Source organism: Argentina anserina, chromosome 4, assembly GCF_933775445.1.
Source record: "Argentina anserina chromosome 4, drPotAnse1.1, whole genome shotgun sequence".
Lineage (NCBI taxonomy): Eukaryota > Viridiplantae > Streptophyta > Magnoliopsida > Rosales > Rosaceae > Argentina > Argentina anserina.
The window spans coordinates 16720544-16731032 of NC_065875.1; the positions used below are offsets into that span (position 1 = coordinate 16720544).

Sequence of the window (10489 nt, forward strand, 5' to 3'; positions counted from 1 at the left end):
TAAAGGCCAGTGAGACTTGGAAGGTCGTCAATGAGATGTCACACATAAATGTCTACAATGCTAGTACACTGGAAATACATGAGGAGAGGATAACTCCAATGGGAAATCATATCAAAGAACGCTATCAAGAACCTATAGTAGAAGCATTCCCAGTATACAGTTTGATTGCTAGTTTTACCATTGATTTGGGTTATCACTCACAAGATGAAAAAGTGGGGGAGGACGATAATGTCGACATGGACGATGAAGAAGAAGAAGAAGAAGAAGAAAGTGATGATGATAATGATGAAGAATATGACGGGAATGGTTGGTCCCCATGATGACCGATAGTCAACATGATTTATATTTTGAAATTACGAAATCAAAACTTATGTTTTATGATATCGGAACTTACCGAGTGAATGTATGAATTTCTCTATGTTAATGTTTAAATGTTTGGACTTGTGTTTTATATCAATGCATTATGTTCTGTAAACTTATAACTAGAAGAAAATGAGTTTGAAAAACATACGTTATGTGACACCCTTTAAAGCGATGATATTTGCTAAGCTCATTGCTAGAATTCTTGCGTATTGGTCACTTTAAACTCATCCAACCGACGGAATGATAGTTTTCCGTCACTCTAAACCAAATAATTGGCGCGTTAAAATCTCCCACAAAAAATTAGCCGAAAATTTAAACTCATTTCCAAACTAACTTAGGCGAAGAGCTTTTATTAAGTTCGTCAGTTATGTGGGGGGGGGGTATATAAGACTAAAGAACCGAACCCTAAATCCTAAATCGTCGGCCTCTCTATCCCAGTTTCCAAATTAACTGGGAAACTCTCTCTCTCAGTTTCTCATCACCGTCGGCCTCTCTCCCCAAACCCAAACAATAAATCCTAAATCGTTCTCTGTCTCCCCAGAAACCAAACCGACCACTCTCCCTAAATCGATCTATCTCTCTTTTCGTTTCTCACCACCCTCAGCATCTCTTCCCAAACCCAAACAATCACCGAAAATTGAATTCAATGGCTCCGGGTAAGCCCAGATCATGGCACCTGCATATCTTTGCCGCTCGTCGAGCAGCCTTCATCGCATTTGAGGCAACCACCTTTCCGACCACAACCACTCCGGCCTCTACTCCTCTGCCGCCTCCCCAACTAGATCCAATACCTCCTCCTCTGCCTTCCTCCAGTTGAAGACTTTAAAGACGAAGTCAATGACGACACCATGTCCATCACCACCACCGCAGAGGGCAGCTCCACCTCTTCCGAGCCGATTTTGAGCATTAGGTGTAGGAAGAGCTTGCTGCCACTAAGTATATAATCGAATCCGAAACTTGATTTTTTTTTGTTTGGTTTATAGTCATTTGGATTTCTTAGATGCTTATTTGTTTGGATGAAGTTAAGTATTATGGTGACTATCTCTCTTATTTGTTTCTTTCATGAATTAGTTTTGGTTTTGATTTTGATTCTGTTTCATTAGCTTATTGGTCTCTTTTAGTTATGTTCTTGTATTCTATGCGTGGTTGTACTACCTTACTATTTGTCTTGAATAATGATGAGCCTAGTACAAGAGATTCTATGATTAATAGTTAAGTCGTAGAGTTTATTAAGTTCACTTTATCTACCAGTTGATTTGGCAATTTGAAGCATCTCTTATATCTGGTTGTGGTCATTCATTGATCTGAATTGAAGTTGTGGTTATGAGCTTGCTTAATATTGAATAAAGTCAAGACCTTTTTGATGAGTTATATATGAAGAACCTATGTTGAAGCATCTCTTATGCTACTTGTTGATGTAGTTTTATATCAATATATGTAGTTTTAAGTTGAAAAAGTATGCTTTGTAACATATATTTTAATTATCTCACTGTTCTTTCTTCATTGATTATTGCTTTCTCTTGTTCTATTCTTGTGGACTATTTCAATGTGTTTCTTATTGTTGTTTGATGAAGGCCAGCAATAGCGGAGGCGGGGTATTGTGGTTGACCACAAGACCAACTACATTGTGAAGCTATGGGATACAAGATCTTACTGCAATGGTCTGATTTCCACAAGGGCCACCATTCAGATAAAAACTGTAGCTTGTTGTCTAGGGACATTGGTAGTTGTGTCTGGTCCAAGGTGCCGATGAAGAAGCATTTTTATTTTGAGCTTGATGATGTAGACAGGGTTATAGTGCATAATTTTCTGCATGTAAGTGATTTTTCCACAACTGTGATTTTTTTTTTCCAGTGTTTCAGTATAAAAAAAATTAGTCAGTACTAATGTTTAGTGATGATGTTTTGTAGACCAACTATGTTGTAGCAGAATCAGACTTTAATATGTTAGAGTGGATAGACTCTGAGGCTAGACGATGATTCAGAGATTGGAAGCGTGACTGCCGACAACACTTTATGGGCAAGGAGAAGTTCTATTTGGAGAAGTGACATGATGTTGTTCCCCTTGAGTTTTTTCATCGGCTGGAGCAGTGGTTGTGGTTGGTAAAACAGTGGCAAGACAAATATTATATTGTAAATCATCTCACCTTATTGCTTTAAATTGTTCTATATTTTGACGTTTTGATAATTTCAAGTAGTGATTAACTCTATGTTTTCCTTGTTTTGAGGCCGTGTGTGAGCGCAACAAAGCTAATCGCAACAACAATCCCAATCCAATCAACCACCACTCCGGTGCACGGGGTATGAGTTACATGGCTAAGGAGCACCTCAAGAAAGGGGATCCAACACCCTATATTGTTGTTGTGCTGGAAGTGTATGGACCGGAAGCGAGGAAACTTTGGTGAGCTTCTTCCCCTTAAGTATTGCTAGTTGGTTGTATTGTTGACTTGTTGAATAAATATTTTTGATGCTTACATATTAATCAATGTGCATCTATGGCAGCAACAATTGCAAACAAATATTGAGGAGAAAAAGAGGCAGCGAGAAAAGGCAGTCCCTGGAGGTTTGGAAGCGAAACCAATGCCACAATTAGATGAGATTGAAATTCTTGATGAGGCTTTTGAACAGAGGAGGGGCACAAAAGTAAGAGGTGAATTCCTATTTTATAAATGTTTGTGAGATTATTATTAAACTGCTGGTGTCTTTTTTATAAAAGTCAATTTGCAGTTTTTTACTATTACGTACTACTAGGCTGTTAGCTATATAATGATTACCATATTGTATATATGCTTGTTAATCTTTTTATAATTAATACTTGTTGGGTTTGCGCCTCATGATTCTTATTTGCACATTAAGCTATTCTTATAGACTTAGGCTAATATAGAAGCAGTGGAAATCATAACTACATGCAGAAAATGTAACTATTGCTTTAAAGCTTTGAATTTTTAAAACTTGTTCTTGTTTGTAGTTACTTCTATTCCCCAAATTAATTTACTGCATTGTTCACAATCTGTTAATGTGATGTTATAATGGAAGGTGGGGGAAGAGCCCTAAGAAGGTCACCAAAAAAGAGTGGTGGACCATGCCAGTTTGGAAGCTCCAATCAAGAAACTCAAGAGGAGTTGAGGATTGCAAGGAAGGATTCGCATGCTGCCAAAGAAAGAGCTGATCGTGTATCTGCATAATTGGCAGGGTGCAAGGAAGCATTTGAATCGCGTTTAGCGCTCTTGGAGGCAGTTTTGCTGGCTACACAAGCGCAGCGTCCAGTAGGTAGTAGTTCATAGGTTCTAGGTTGTTGTGTTTAAGGTTCATAGGTTCTAGGATGTTGTGTTTTAGGTGTTAAGGGGTTTTGGTAGCAAAACACTTGGGTACGGTTGTTATTTTGTGGAAGTACATATTTTGCATAGTTGCTAGTTTTGCATTGAACAAATGTGTTGAAATTTATGGAATGATTCTAATTTCTTGTGAAATGGCATTTTCTTTGGTTATGTATGAATTGAATGTTTGTTTGGTCAATTGGTTGTGTGAAATATGCAGGTTTATGTGGAATGCATATTAGGCACACAACAATTGATTCTTATTTTTTTTTTTCTAAATAGACTTTAAGCGACGAAGATGTTGTTCATCATCGCTACAATCCTAAGCGACGACAGTAAATGGTCGTCGTTTAACATTCTACCGACGCATGGTCGTCACCTAAACAAGGAAAAGCTCTCGTGGCCTAACAATTTGGCGACAGGAAATGTCGTCACTTAAGGTAGATATGTTCGTCGGGAGATGTACTATGCAACAGACACTATTGTCGTCGCCTCTGTCTGGATAAAGCGACGAACTTTGATCTTGTCGTCGCTTCAGATCTGGAGGGACGGATTTTAAGCGAAGACCTTTAAACGACGGAAAGGTCGTTGCTTTAAGCCTATAGCGACGCGATATCTACTTTATGCGACGGGAAGTATCCGTTACTTCAACGTATTGTGGGCGTAGTGGTACTGGTTAAGCTTTCATCAGGACTTCTATATAAATGGAGCTTGGCATGCCTCCAACATAAACAAATCAAAACTAGTTAGTCACTAGACACTACAAGAAATAAGGACAAGACCCACGTTCCTCATTCGTGGGGGTTGACCCCAATGCCCACATAATTAAGTGGGGATAGCGCATGGCCACGCTGCAGCGACATTAAAAAGGAACGTCGGGATTGCTCCCGTAGCTATTGCTAAACAAAGACACAAATCCTCTTCTTTCGTGGGCAGTCTGCAGAATGGACCCACCATTGAGGAAATCTCATACTATCCCACGTTTTAGCTAAAACGTGGCTCATTTGAATACTAAAAAAACATTTTATAATTAATTAAAATTATTGAAACTAATATGCAGCAAAAAAAATATCAATCACTGATCTCGGGTAAAATTCAATAATAATATATTGAAACGAGTATTACAATTACATAATCCTTTCACCCTAAATTACATAAGATTATTGTCATAGAAAAAAGTACACAAGATTATCACAATGTCAATGTTCAAAACAATCACCACAAAAGGGGTGAAGTAGTAATGAAACTCGATCTTGACCAACTGATCACAATCAGTGTCTCCGATTTCCAAGCATCTATTTTACTGATGTTTTCTGAATCCAAACTGAGGAGTCATCCATCCAAGATATATACCTACAAAGACACAGGGAAATACTATATAATCGCAGTATGACCACTAATCAATATGAAGCCACAAATGCTTTTGCATTAGATAGCTCTCACATAATCAATGTATAATCCCACAAAGTTTATGCCCTTATTCCAAAAAAAAAAACGTATGCCCATAAAAAGGATAAGGAAGAAAAAAAGGAAGCAATTTCAAAAATATAAATTATGAATCAATTAGTTTTAAGGCTCCTTACTATATCTTAGTTGATCTTCTCCGGGTAGTGCATCATATTCAGTAGTGTCAATTAGATAAGGATCCAAACTGGGAACACGAAGAACAAGAGGTCAAAACACCTGCATGAGAACAATAAGGAAAGACCAAAATAACAATACAAAGTGGGAGAAACAAATTCAACTATTACCATTTATAGTAAGAGATACAAACTCTATTATAATAGTTAAATGCAAGAGAGACAAACCTGGCAAAAGATTGTGCTTGGATACAAAAACATAGCATGTCTGCAACCATTCAATAAGAAAAAAACTTGTAAGAATTTACTGATTATCATTATGACGCCAAGATCAATACATATAATTTACCAGAAGTGAATGGCATCTTAACACTTACTTTTAAAATTGTCATGTATCACTTATTGATAGCAATCTCCTTTTCATTTCAATACTCCTGCAAATTTAAAGCCTAAGTTTAAAAGATGAGCATATACCATCGAAAGACAATATCGTTACTCTTAAAGAGGACACATTCAATCAAAAATAGTCCTAACATAAAGTTCTCATAATTGTTGCTTTAATAATAGAAGAACTAAATAATCTAGACTTTAATAACCCCGATCAATGTAATCCCAAAAATAAAATATTTTACAAGACATGCTTACTAGTAAATAAAGATCGCGAGCTAGGGACAACAACCCGCAAATGTTGCCAATTCATTTTGACTCCTCCTGCCAAAAATATATAGAAACTGAATTGGTAACAGAGATGCATCCATACCTAGATTGAATTTATTCCCAGTCAAGGAATACAATTTGCAGCTTGCTTCTCTGAAAAAAATATATAGTAAAAGATCATTGTCATGTTGAGTTTCTCAAATAACAGTAAATCACAAAACACTAAAGGATTTCCAGCGACTAGAAAATTTCGGCTAACCCCGCAAAAGCTATTCTAATCATGACCAAGGCACCAATTAAATACCAATAAATGGTATAATGTCACATTACATCCTTAAGGAGTGAAACAAATGTCTATATAGGGGTTAACAACAACCAAACTAAAGAGATGAACATAATGCTTTTTGCACAACATGGGTATTGTGAAACCATAAACTAAAGAAACTATATCTAAGAGAAATAAATCAATCTATTTACTAAACATGAAGCTCATCCATGAGGATTGGCCACTGGTGAGCTCTTATTTGAAATAAAACCCGATTATCATAATATCAATATTGAATTTCCAATCTAATCCGACCTCAGTTTATTTGATAAAAGTCATCAACAACCCAACCTTAATCCATATCAGAAATTTTCACTCAACTCCATAGGTGGGTTCGAGCTTACCTCAGAACGAGCGTAGTGCGAAAAGTACCTCAAATTCGTCATATTTGTCTGGTTTTGGGGGAGAGACGGTTGTATCGTCGATGGGCGTCTCAGCTTCATCGGCTTCGACTTTTCTCCTCAGCTCGTGTACCTTCAATAATGCTGTTATAGATTCAAGCAACAACAACGAAAGCTAGACACTGAAAACGACGTATGGGTTGTGTAAGACAAGGATTTAGATCCAGATTTCAAAACATATACCTTCAGTAGTCCAAAGAACTCAGACGTCGTACCTATTGGGTTTGGGAAAACTTACACGACCAAATGGAGAAAAAAAACCAGATCTGTAGACTCTCGCATAAGGGTCGAAGAAGAATGAAGAAGAAGAAGAGAAGCCCAAGAAATAATGAAAGGTCAAAAGGGAAACCGGCAAATTATTTATCTTATTTCAATCCAAGTGATAGAACTTCATAAAATAAATGGGATGCCACGATTAAACACTGTAGATTGCAATATTTTATAATTTACGCCCCACGAATCACATAATGTGTGAGAGAGCACACATGCAATTCAAACACTTCAATTGTTCATTCATATGGTCTCACGATCCACAATTGTTTGTGGGAATAAACGTCGCTTTTACTCGTATTTTTGGTAGTGAGAGCAGCGTACTTGTTTCTGCTATCCTTTAGTTCTCTACCATGGGAAATGCTCAAGTTGTTCATCCTCAGCCTACACCAAGCACTCCTCCTAACTACACTCGTCAAGGATATAATATGGATCACCGTCCGGCCAACCAGTTTGGGGAGGAGAAAGTCTCTGAAGTTCCAGGAGCACCGCAGAAGCAGGGGCGGCCCATGAACTCCGACGAGGCAGCGCGACAGTACCGCGGGGTTGTCTCTACTGAATATTGTTCCTATGCAAACAAACCTACGGCTTCCTATGGGCGTTATCATGCAGAGTGATTATCAGATAAATCTCCCGTACGTACTCCTATCTCATCAGTACAATAATTGATAGCCCCGTGTGCTTAACTCCTTATGTACGTAGTAGCTCTTCCACGGCCTTATGTTAAAACCTATAAGCTGTTTACAAAGGAAGTAGCTATATATATTCGGTGTAAGCAGTACTGGTTGTATCGTATAAGTTCTAATGAATAGGTCTCTTCCGGCCATCAGTTCATTGCATGACCACTTACCTTCCTTTAATTCTTTTGATCGATAATCGTCCCTATTCACACACTCATTGGGGGTGTAGAAATTTCTTGCTATACTATCACGGTCGATCACATTTTCACTCGAGTATTGAAAGTAACAGATATGAGCTAGGTAGCTACTTGATTCGCCAAAGACTAACACGATAACTCCTCTTGACTATGTTTCTGAGTGAGTCAAATTCGCTAAACTCCGAACTGTTGAAAATCTGAAATGATGTACGGTCAAAAGTAGGGATGATTACTCTCTGTTTTTTTTGTTGTCCTTCGGAAAATGTAGAAGATCATACGGATTAGCAGTACTAATTTCAATTGCTCCCCTGAAATTTTGGAGCTAATTGTGCATGCCTGCAAGCTAGGAAAAGAATTGATCGATGCTTTCCCCATGTCCCCTGAAATTGATTCTCACAGTCGTACTCATATGTTTAATTACCTCGTGGCATGCACGCTCTGTGTATACTGGTAAAGCTTGAAGCACAAGATTTCTAAGTTTCTATTAGTACGTGCTTCATGATATCTTCAGACGTGATTCCCTGAGTGAATGGGATATACCATATGGTGTGTATGGGAGACTTAAGCATCTAGTGCTATTCAACACACACGACTACATTGTATTACCAAAGAATAAACACAAGTTTCTACTGAGTTTATCAAATAATTTGTCATTATTTTTGCCCCTAGCAACATTTCTAAAAAGCAAGTTAGCAAACATATCATTCAGTTGCTTTTGTCTTTCCGGTTATTACTAATTATCATTAATTACTATATTAGACAGGCTGCACTGAGTAATTATTTTGTATACCCGCCACATCACGTGGAACTGTTATGTGGTGTACTCAGCTGATCATATTACGTCATGATATAATTAACATGCACACGGTGAAAATGAAAAAAAAATGAAAAAAATTTATTTACATATAAGAACCAATTAGAAATAATCACAATAAAAAATGAACCAATAACATTAAGAGAGCACGCCACGTGAAATATGTGGCGGATATATATAATAATTTATCTGGCTGCACCAAACAAACTTTATACTCAGCTAAGCTTCATCAAATATCTGAACTCAGAAATCCAATCAAGCATCTACCTTGAGAAGGTGGAGACTTGAGAGTTTAGACCACTGGAAGGGGCCAAGGACAATTATAAGTTCATGCACGGGGACACTGGCTATTTTGCTTTGGTATCATTTTAATTTGTGGGAACCAATCGATATGCATCGATTCCTTTCACACACTTTATGCTCTAACTAACGTTATAATTTGTTTGGGCAGGACGCTTAGCAAGTTAATTATGTAAAGATGCCCATGCATGCAGGTTAATAAATTAATTACAGTACACTGAGGCCACGCACATTTCTTCCAAATCTCGCCAAGCTACCCTTACTTGATATTAAGATATTAAGAGATAATTAGCTGCCACACTAAGAGTTAATCAGCTGCTACGAGATAATTTTTATTATCAAACATGAAACTAAATTGAATATTACAATAAGTCTGTTTTGAGTCGAATTCACCGACTCTACATATAAATTTAGAAATTAGTGCCGCTGGACCGAGTTGTACTAGGTAAGAGCATGTATAGTTAGTGTTGATTCAAGTTTTTGTAATATTTTTCTGGTAGGTTAAGCTTTTGTAGGTTACGCTTTTGTTATATTTTCCTCTGATTTACATCTATCTCTTTAACTTCCAATCGCATCCGATTAGACAAGGATAAGTACAAGTGTACAACACACGGTCCCACAAATTGTCCGCATTATAACTGAGAAGCACCCAGTGCTTATTGGATTCCTTTCTATCATATCCCCACTAAAAGAGATCTGAGAATCACAAGAACGTGCCTTCTGCTAAGCTCTTTAATTTGAAGCTTCAGAGGCGCGACTCCTCTATATATTGGGCTTGGCTCTTAGAATTTGTATCAGAAAGACAAAGCAAACCTAACTAGATTGTTCATTTTTTCACTTCTAGTTATTTCTTTATCATGCCTTTTGAGCGCTTTGCTTTGAGAGACGAGAGCTACGGTTCTTTCTTGAACTACAAGGCACCGCCAGTCGTATCCGAGCGCCATACCATAATGGAGGACTGCCGCGGCATGCAGTTCCTTTATACCTCCCCTGCGGCAGCTCAGACAGTCATTGTGAACCCTGCAGATCAATTCTTCTATGCAACGAAAGATGAGTACCAGGGAAGCAGATGGCCTAAGCCGGCCAGTACTTATAAGCCCCCTCTTCCTCTACCTCCTAGAGGCTATTATCCCCAAGCAGTTTGCGTGGGAAATCAAGTTCCTCAGACGGCGGTAAAGCCTCTGTTTGAAATATCGGCGATATCGCCGATATATCGCTGATATTTCGAATCCGATACGATAAGAGTATATCGGTCAAAATTTATCGGTCAAACTTTCATTTTTTTATTATTTTTTCAATTTTTATTTAATTTTTTAATATTTATTTCCTCTTTTTTTTTTTGAAAAACTTATATTTTTTTTTCATTTTTTCATATATATTTTTAATTTATATAAATTTTAAATATATATGATGAATTTCAAGTCTAAATAATCATTCTTAAATACCTATTTTTATTATTAGATGTCGTTCGTGTACTTTAATTGTCATTAAATCAAGTATTTATTTTCTTTAGTTTACTTAATACCGTTTTTTTAGTTTATTTGGTACATATTGAAGTATAATTTTATAAATTTTATTGAAAATAA

General features: G+C 37.2%; 1 long non-coding RNA gene across 1 annotated transcript; it reads right to left on the reverse strand.

Annotated features, from left to right (window-relative positions):
* Positions 1 to 5257: 5257 nt before the first annotated feature.
* On the reverse strand, positions 5258 to 6974 carry LOC126790391 (uncharacterized). Its single transcript, XR_007671718.1, has 5 exons — positions 6586 to 6974; positions 5905 to 6069; positions 5637 to 5693; positions 5488 to 5527; positions 5258 to 5330 (listed from the first exon to the last, which is right to left on the reverse strand). It is a non-coding gene; the product is annotated as an uncharacterized LOC126790391 (long non-coding RNA).
* Between the last annotated feature and the right edge of the window lie 3515 nt (positions 6975 to 10489).